This window comes from Macaca fascicularis, chromosome 5 (assembly GCF_037993035.2).
Source record: "Macaca fascicularis isolate 582-1 chromosome 5, T2T-MFA8v1.1".
NCBI lineage: Eukaryota > Metazoa > Chordata > Mammalia > Primates > Cercopithecidae > Macaca > Macaca fascicularis.
Window position 1 is genome coordinate 153,829,205 of NC_088379.1, and position 10,413 is coordinate 153,839,617.

The following is a 10,413-nucleotide window of genomic DNA, read 5'->3' on the forward strand; positions in this document are numbered from 1 at the left end:
ACCACTTTTAAAATAGTATAAAATGAAATGAAATGAAATGAAATGAAATACTTAGGAATATACCTAACCAAAGAGTCGAAAGACCTCTATAAGGAAACTACAAAACACTGCTGAAAGAAATCATAGATGACACAAACAAATGCAAACACATCCCATGCTCATGGATGGGTAGAATCAATACTGTGAAAATGACCATACTGCCAAAAGCAATCTACAAATTCAATGCAATTTGCAACAAAATGCCACTATCACTCTTCATAGAATTAGAAAAAACAATTATAAAATTCATGTGGAACCAAAAAAGAGCCTGTGTAGCCAAAGCAAGACTAAGCAAAAGGAACAAGTCTGGAGGCATCACATTACCTGATTTCAAACTATATTATAAGGCCATAGTCACCAAAATAGCATGGAACTGGTATAAAAATAGACACATAGACCAATGGAACAGAATAGAGAACCCAGAAATAAACCCGAATACTTACTGCCAACTGATCTTCAACAAAGCAAACAAAAACATACAGTGGGGAAAGGACACCCTTTTCAACAAATGGTGCTGGGATAATTGGCTAGCCACAGGTAGGAGAATGAAACTGGATCGTCATCTCTCACCTTACACAAAAATCAACTCAAGATGGATTAAGGACTTAAACCTAAGACTTGAAACTATAAAAAGTGTAGACGATAGCACTGGAAAAACCCTTCTAGACATTGGCTTATGCAAGGATTTCATGATCAAGAACCCAAAAGCAAATGCAGCAAAAATAAAGATAAATAGCTGGGACCTAATTAAACTAAAGAGATTTTGCACAGCAAAAGGAGCAGTCAGCAGAGTAAACAGACAACCCACAGTGGGAGAAAATCTTCACAAATCTATGCATCTGACAAAGAGCTAATATTCAGAATCTACAATGAACTCAAACAAGTCAGTAAGAAAAAAACCAAACAATCCCATCAAAAAGTGGGCTAAGGACATGAATAGACAATTCTCAAAAGAAGATATACAAATGGCCAATAAACATATGAAAAAATGCTCAACATCACCAATGATCAGGGAAACACAAATCAAAATCACAATGCAATACCACCTACTCCTGCAAGAATGGCCATAATAAAAAAATCAAAAAACAGTAGATGTTGGCATGGATGCAGTGAACAGGGAACACTTCTACACTGCTGGTGGAAATGCAAACGAGTACAACCACTATGGAAAACAGTATGGAGATTACTTTTAAAAACTAAAAGTAGAACTACCATTTGATCCAGCAATCCCACTACTGGGTATCTACCCAGAAGAAAAGAAGTCATTATTTGAAAAGGATACTTGCACTGTCGCATGTTGATAGCAGCACAATTCACAATTGCAAAATTGTGGAACCAACCCAAAGGCCCATCAATCCACGAGTGGATAAAGGAACTGTGCTCTGGGTGTGTGTGTGTGTGTGTGTGTGTGTGTCTGTGTGTGTGTGTATATATATATATATAATGATGGAATACTATGCAGCCATAAAACGAATGAATTAACAGCATCTGCAGTGACCTGGATGAGATTGGAGACTATTATTCTAAGTGAAGTAACTCAGGAATGGAAAACCAAACATCATATGTTCTCACTGTTATGTGGGATCTAAGCTATTAGGACACAAAGGCATAAGAATGATACAACAGACTTTGAGGATGTAGGGGGAAGAGTGGGAGGGTGGCGAGGGATAAAAGACTACGAATATGGTGCAGTGTATACTGCTCCGGTGATGGGTGCACCAAAATCTCATGAATCACTGAAGAACTTACGTAACCAAATACCACCTGTAGCCCAGTAACTTATGGAAAAAAATACAAAAACTAAAATAAAATAAATAAAGAAAAAAGAAAATTCCAACCGGGTGCAGTAGAAATAGCACTTTGGGAGGATCACTAAAAACAAACAAACAAAAAACCAACCAACAAAACCCTGCAATTACTTTTGCACCAACCTTGAGCAATATCTGTGTGCAAAAACCTGTTCCATTCTTAGGGGAAGAGAAGAGAGGAAGCTGGCTCCCAAGAAGTATAGTGCTTAGGAAGCTGGCTCCCAAGAAGTATAGTGCTTATGGTTATAAAATTGTGATTTGCTTCTTTTTTTCTCGACATAAAAACATCAACTTAAGCTCCAAAGTGATTATTCAGAGCCAGTAGTTTAGAACACCTGACTTGCAGTACCATTTCCCTTAACAATACACAAAAAGTGACCGTAAGAGAAAACAAATCAGAAAATGAGTTTTTTTTTTCTTTTTTGGCACACTCATATAAAGACATGATGGCATATAGTATATTACAGTTTATAAAGTGTTTCATGTGCATTTTTATATTTTATTTTTGCAACAAGTATGGATGCCCAGTTTTACAGATGTGGAAACAGTTTAAAAAGTTCAAGTGATTTGCCCAAAGGTAGACAGCTCATGAATGCAGAGCAGGGACACAAAGACACGAATTTGCAATTTCTGAAACAAGGTCTGGCATTCTTACTCTTTTTTTTTTTTTTTTTTTTTCACAGCTGCCTCACTTATGTAAAGAAAGTGTTAAGTGAGTATCACTGTGAAACCTGTAGATTTTTAACTAGGGAACATTTAAAATGGAAATAGCCTAGTAGAAATGAGGCTAACTTTCCCTCTTTGAGGAGGCAGGGAATTCACTTAGGAAAAACTGTACTATTAGCTAGGAAGAGTGTAATCTAGAAGGGAGAGGTCCTTTCTATTCCTACCTCCCCTATGCTGAAGCAGAGAGGCAACTGGAGGAGATGGTATTTTTTGCCAGCCGCTGGCACACATTGTTAATCACATTTTGTTCTTGTTGTGTTTTTGCAGTGTAGGTCCGGGGTAGGAAGTGAGACAGGGGCGTTGAGCTTCTCTGTCCTTACTAAGCTTTCTGATAGAAGCTGCTGGAAAATTGCAAAAGGAGATGTAACATGTTCAAGTTGTCTTCTATTTTAAAAAATCTTTTTGTGTAATTTCAGACATACAGAAAAGTCACACAAATAGTATACAGAACTCCAATATATATTTAACCCAGATGTTTACTACATTTTCTTTTCCTTTACCCTCTTCCTCTATACATGTACAGATGCACATACATGCACACACACATCCCCCTGCAGATATTTTCTGAACTTTATGAGAGTAAATTACCGACATAGTGGACTTTTTCATTTATAAATCTTTGATATAGTTTGGATATTTGTTCCCTCCAAATCTCATGTTGAAATGTGATTCCCAGTGTTGGCGGTGGGGCCTGGTGGGAGGAGTTGTGGTAGTCTGGTAGGATCCCTCATGAATGGTTTTGTGCCCTCCCCCGGTAATGAGTGAGTTCTCACTCTATTAGTTTATGCCAGAGCTGGTTGTTTTAAAAAGCCCAGCACCTCCTCCTCTCTCTCTTTTGCTCCGTCCAGCATGCGTAAAAGCTTCCTGAGGTCCTGACCAGAAGCAGATGCTGGCACCATGCTTCTTGTACAGTCTACAGAACCGTAAGCCAAAATAAACCTCTTTTCTTTAGAAAGTACCCAGCCTCAGGTATTTATAGCCATCCAAAACTGGCTACTGCAATACTTGACTACATGTTTCCTAAAATCAGGATATTCTCTTACATAATCATAGTGCAAATATTAAAAATCAGGAAATTAATATTGTAGACTGTTTCTCCATTTGGGCTTGTCTGATGTTTGCTTGTGTTGATATTCAGATAATGAATTTGGGGCAGAAAAAGTGCAGAGGTGATACTGTGTCATTTTTAGGGGACTCTATCCGTAGACATAATGATTTTGCTTTGTCCTATTACTAATGCTGGTAGCTTTGATTTCCTCATGTCTGCCAGGTTTCTCCATGGTTAAGTTACTATTTTTTCCTTTCTATTTAATGAGTATCTGTTGGGGGAGCTAATTTGAAATTATGTAAACATCTCACTGTTTCTCAAGCTTTTACTTTGATTTTAACATGTTAAGCGATACCTTCCTGAATTATTTATATGGTGGTTTCTTAATAGTGATTTTCTCAATATTTTATTTCTTCTATATTTATTGGTTGGTTTGCTACTATAAAAAATAGGTTTTTTCATTTTTTAAAAGATATTTTTATCACCATGAACTCAGATTCCTATTTTACTCAATGGGTTATAGTTTTTTATTGTCATTATTTGTTTTGGTGGTTAAATAAAATGAAACCAGGATGATAATTCTGAGGTCTGTTCAGTGTCAGTTTCTTTAAGCTAGCTTTGACATGTCCCCATCATTCTTTGAACATTTCCTTACTTTCTGTGACAAGTTGATCCAGGCTCATTTTGCATTTTCCCAGCTCCAGCCTTAGAATCAGCCATTTCCCAAAGAAAGATCCCTGGTTTCTTTTAATACATAGGATTTAGAAACCAAGAGCTAAGCATTAGGTGTGCTTATTGCTATAAGGGTATTATTAATTGTAGATTCTCTCAGTGAAAAGAGATAAGACATAGATATATGTGAGTTTATATATGTAGTATGTATAGAAGCACTGTGAATTCCTACTGATTTCTCCATTTCCCATTAAATACCACAGTTTTCCTTTTTCAATATTTATAATGGCCTTCTCCAATAGTGAGAAATAAGACGCCCAATGTCCACAATCCATTTGCTTATTTTCACAATTCTAGAATATACAGTAATGCCAGAATTGCTTACCCATACCTCTGTGGGAAAGGAACTTATGCCCAGAGCTCAATATTTGTTCATTCCTATTTTTCTTTAGCCTGAAGACGTACAGTCCAAATAATATATTTGGAAGTAATTTGCATTAGTTTTTTTCCTCTTCAGTACACTTATGTTATTCATTTAAAATATATTTCAGTTTATTCTTTTCTGTATATATTCCATATGGGTTCTTATCTTAATCTCAGAGCCGGAAGTGTTCAAAGAGGTAAACTCAGAGACATGTCACTGTGCCACTTACTGCTTTCATCCTTTTCCATCCTATCTTTTCCACTCAGTGCCTTCTGCCCCCTCACCCCAGTAAGTTCCAGTTATTAGTTCCTTATTTCTTTCCTATATTTCTTTTTTGAACAAAGGAGAAGATACAAGGATATTTTCTTATGTGGTATTGAACCACTCCCTTTTGAAAAAATTTAGTTTAATGTTTAAATATTGACAAATATAGTTGTATGTATTCACGGGGTACATAGTGATGTTTCAATACATGTAATACATAGAGATCAGATTAGAGTAATTAGCATATCCATCATCTCAAACATTTGTCATTTCTTTGTATCAGGAACATTGAATAATAACCTTCCTCTGGCTATTTGAAAAAATGTGTTATTGTTAACTGAAATCATCCTACAGTGTGAACCACTCTGCTTTATCATTTGTTTCTAATATTTTGCAGTGAAAAATAATGCTGACCCTTTGCAAATATATTTTCATATTATTGGAGGTATATCTGTAAGGTAATTTCTACAAGTAGGACTCTAAGTTCAAAAGACAAGCAGATATGTTGTTTTTCTAGATGTTACCAAATTCACCTTCATAAGGGCTGAATCAGTTTGCATCACTTCAGCAATACGTAAGAGTTCCGGCTTTCCCACAGCTTTGCCAACAAAGTATGTTATTATACTTTAAATAACTCTACTTATGACATATTGGTATAGTTTTAATCTGCATTTCTTTTATTGTGAGTATGACTGAACATCTTTTCATTTACTTCAGCTATTTGTGACATCATACATCATTTCTGTGAATTGTCTGTTCATATCCTTTATTCATTTTTATATTGGGTTTTTTTTTTATTTCTCCTTATTCTTTAAGAGTTCTTTAAAAATGAGGGATACTATTATCCCTTTATTTGTGAGACATGTTGCAAATATTCTTTTTAAGTTGGTCAATTGTCTGCTGTCTGCTTAACTTACACAAAGAAATAGTAATCTTAGCAAGTAAAGAATAAACATTCCCTTTCTATTTTGTTTAAACTGTTTGTATGCTTACTAATCATTTTTACCCCATATACTATAAAGGTAAACTTCAACAGAGATTTGAATTGATAACATTTTATAGAGAGGCATACAGCACTGCCTGTTCATTTGTTCTGGTTTGAATTCTAAAAGTGAAGAAAAATGTCAATAATAAAAGCACAAATAAATAAATGTCTCAAATTAAAAGGTTGCTTCTTCTTTTTCCCCTTTTCCTTAATTTTTTTTTTTTTTTTTTGAGACAGAGTTTCACTCTTGTTGCCCAGGCTGGGTGGAGTGCTAAGGCCCCGTCTTGGCTCACTGCAACCTCTACCTCCCGGTTTAAGCAATTCTCTTGCCTCAGCCTCCGGAGTAGCTGGGATTATAGGCAACTGCCACCACGCCCAGCTAATTTTTGTATTTTTAGTAGAGACAAGGTTTCACCATGTCGGCTGGTCTCGAACTCCTAACCTCAGGCAATCCACTTGCCTTGGTCTCCCAAAGTGCTGAGATTACAGGCATGAGCCACCACGCCTGGCCCTTTCCCCTATTTTATTGCTTTCTACCCTTAGTATCAATTCTCTTTAGACCAAGAACACTCCGTATAAATGTTTATCTTTAACTAACACAGGTTTGTTGCTCTTTGAAAATTTATTCACCACTCTCTTCTTTTTTGAAATGTTACATGTTTGTCTTCTTTCTCATTAGTTTCTTGTCGATGTCCAATATTTTGTTTGGTGTCTAGTATCCCCGGAGGTATAAGCAATGCCTTTCCCTGTGCGTTTGCTCTGTCAGTCCCTTTGGTACCATGTTTAAAACACTCTTCTTTTTTAGGATGATCACTTCTTAGTTGGTTAGTGAAATGACACTGGGGGCATGAAACCATGTGGCATTAAGCAAAGTGTGCAAGCATTGGGAGATCTCCTAGAAACAAGCTTTGGAAGTCTGAGAGTCATTAACAGGCCTCCGTAATTGGCAGGGGTTGGAGGTGGGAGAGTGCTGGACAGAAAGTGCAGTGTGGGGTAAATAGGCTCCACTCCTTTGGAAGTGGAGCACTTTCTGTTTCTTTTCTTTCCATTTTTTTTTTTTTAAATGCTTAGATTAAGGTAGCTTTGAGAGGAATTAGGAACAGTTTCCTGAGTGCTTTCCATGTCCCCCTTTTCATTACCAGGCCGTTATATACACATCTGCCCACACAACACGGTAAATCCAGGAGCAGGGATCCTCAGAAGCACATTCTGAAATTACTGGAGAAGGAAAAGAGAAGCTAAAGCCTGGAGGGCAGTAGAACCACAGAATGCAAACACATCCATTCTGCTGTTAACTGTTTTACTAGGGAATGCTGGTTACAGACAGTGACATAAGAGAGCAAAGGTTGTGGAAACACCACTGCAGAAAGCGGTAGAAAGAGTAATAAGAGAATAATAGTTAAAAACAAAGTGTAAATTTCCAGTGGCCACGTGGGTTTGGAAATGCTTATAAGTGGTGTCACGCAGAGCAAATTTTATGGGTTGTCTCTGTTCACTCCAATCTCCTGCATATTTACTTTTGGAGATCATGTAAACAGAAATCAATAATACATAGGTTGATTAAAAGGCTGTTATCTAAAGAGTATTATAAGTATTGCTGTACAGCCACATTTTACTGTTTCTTTTCTTTTTTATTGGCAATTCAAAATTCAGTATCTATGATTTGCGAGGAAACATAAAAAAGTAAGTAATGGAGACCCTGTAACAATACCGGTTCCCTTAACTTACATTCCTGAGTTCTTCTTACTAGATGTGTTTTTCTTTACATGGGATAGGGAACAATAATAGCTCAATGATTCTGAAGGATTCAACTTTTGAATAAAAGCCATAGACACAGAACCAAATTGAGGTAATAAAAAGAAAAAAAAAGCAAAACATTTTGTATATAAGTAAAAACCTTATTTGTACCCTTACTTTATAATAATCTCCTCTCCATTTTGTTCTTGACCCCCAAATTTTTATAATAAACTTTATCTGTTTTAGTGCAGGGTCACATGAATTTTCAAGGCTTTTAATGTTTTCACATAATAGAAATTCAGTTCACACCAAGTTAGCCCCTCATATGCCGAAGACTGTGGTAGGTGTGGTGGAGCATGCAAAGAAAAGCTCAACATGGTCTCAACTCTGACAATGTAATCCTTTAGTATAGGGATAGCAATCTAGAAATTTGGGAAATGGGCAAACCTAGCAAAAAAGAAAAAACTCTGGGGTGGTCATCATGACTCCCTCAGGTTCAGAATTGAAGTCCCAGCAGAGCAGTGCTCTCAGCTCCTTCCAAGGCCCACTTAGCCTGGGACACTCCCCATGCTCACAGCAATCAAAGGTGATACACAGCTGTCTTATTGCCTGCAAAGAGAAGCAGAAGAGAGGAGATGAAGTTTTATTGATAAAACAGAAAGCAGGGTCAAATCACCTAGGTTTGCTGTTTGCAGAACTAGAATATTGAAAGCAAATCAGATACAGCTCTGCAAATATAAAGCATCTTTTACATAAAGATGTTGAGAAGCAGTCATGATATAGCCTGTGCAATGAACTTATTTTAGAACAAAGGGCAAAATAAGCAGATTATTTTTCACACAATGGGATGCACAGATGTCATCTACCCATGCACTGACTGATCTGTTTCTTATTCGTCTCTTCCTGCAGCACACAAACTCTTTGTGAACAAAATTATGAACAGTTATGTGCACACATAAGCGTTCTTCAACAGATAGGTCAGGGGTAAAATGATAGCAGGAGATTTGGGGATAGATAGCATCATCTTTTTTCCTCTAATTACAGGATGAGTAAATACATGAAAGAAAATGTACTAAGTGTAGCTAAGAAAAATCACAAAATAAAAATTATTCACAAAATCAAACACTCGGATCATCTGTTATATCTTACTAAGTCTATCCTCCTAAATATGTGTAGATAATATAAATGTGCATATCGACAAAACCATTGGAACATTTATTTAATAATGTGTCTGTCTTCTGTGCATCTCATCATTATTTCTCTCTTCGTGATAATATTTATTTGATTATATTGATGTATCATACTTCAGTATGTTATTGTTGAAAATTATATTTTTGTTGTTTTTCAATATTACTTTTATAATAATATCTACCCTTCACTGGATGTTTATAATCTCTCCTGGACTTCATTAAGCAACATTTACTGGACAGTTTCAACCCATTGGTTCTTATCATGGGATTAATTTTTTCTGCAGTCATACCTCCCAGCCTTGCTATTTTGGCTCTTGGTTCTTTGTTACACAACAATTTCATAATGACATACAAAGAAAATTCCATAGTGTTCCCATCATTTTCAATTATTAGCCATTTTCCTAGCTTAAAACTCAAACTCGAGTATAGGACCATTCTTCCCAGAGTCCTGCAGAGACTTCTTCATCACAGAGTTCCCTGATGTGGAGAAGCACAAGATTGAACCTGACTGAGCAATTTCCTGCCTCCTTATCTCCCACCTCCCACCTCCTATGTCCTTTGCTTACAGGACAGCATTCTGCAGGAGGGCCCTAGCAAAATGGCGGCTCAACCCTGGCTATCTCTAGCAGTGTTTCTTGCCATACAGAAACTCAGGCATTTCAGCCCCACAAAATGAGGAGGATGCAGCTTGCCTCTGCATTATGCTCCCTCTATGTCTACTCTATTACCTCTCACCAATTTGCTCTTTTTTGTTTCAGGTAGCCACAAATTGATCAAAAAGCTACTTAAAATGCCAACTTTTCCTTCTTGCAGAGATCCTTAATCTTTTCAAGTGATTCATCTGATACTCTACCTACCTAGCCCCTCTTCACACTTAGTTAAATCATGCCCCTTGGGAGAAAAAAACCCATAGTCATGTCTCTCCCAACCTAAAGGAGTTGACAACTCATTAATCTGAAGATTTCCTTCTCTTTTTCTCACCTGTCTTTTGCTTGTTTGCTTGTATGAGCTAAAGTTTATACAGATGGTCTAAGTGAGTGTTAATCAAAACTTAATGTGCACCTGAGTCACCCCGGAACTTTTTAAAGTGAAGATTCTAACTCCGTAACTGTGAGGTGGGGCCTGAGAGTCCTATTAGGTTCCTAGGTGATGCTTATGCTGCTGGTTTATGGACCACACGTAGATTAGCAAGGGTCCAGTGATCATGGTTGATTGTGGTAAGACTATTCCCCCCACCCCTTTTTTCTTTTTTTTTCTTTTTTCTTTTTTTTTGAGATGGAGTCTCACCCTGTCACCCAGGCTGGAATGCAGTGGTGCGATCTTGGCTTACTGCAACCTCTACCTCCCAGGTTGAAGCAATTCTCCTGCCTCAGCCTCCTGAGTAGCTGGGATTACAGACATATGCCACCATGCCCAACTAATTTTTTGTATTTTTAGTAGAGATAGGGTTTTACCATGCTGGCCAGGCTGGTCTTGAACTCCTGACCTCGTGATCCGCCAGCCCTGGCCTCCCAAAGTGC

The 10,413-nt window shown here is 37.2% G+C and overlaps 1 long non-coding RNA gene across 1 annotated transcript; it reads right to left on the reverse strand.

Annotated features, from left to right (window-relative positions):
* Window positions 1-8,485: 8,485 nt before the first annotated feature.
* Window positions 8,486-9,919, reverse strand: LOC135970822 (uncharacterized). Its single transcript, XR_010586672.1, has 3 exons — window positions 9,875-9,919; window positions 9,184-9,370; window positions 8,486-8,622 (listed from the first exon to the last, which is right to left on the reverse strand). It is a non-coding gene; the product is annotated as an uncharacterized lncRNA (long non-coding RNA).
* Window positions 9,920-10,413: the final 494 nt, after the last annotated feature.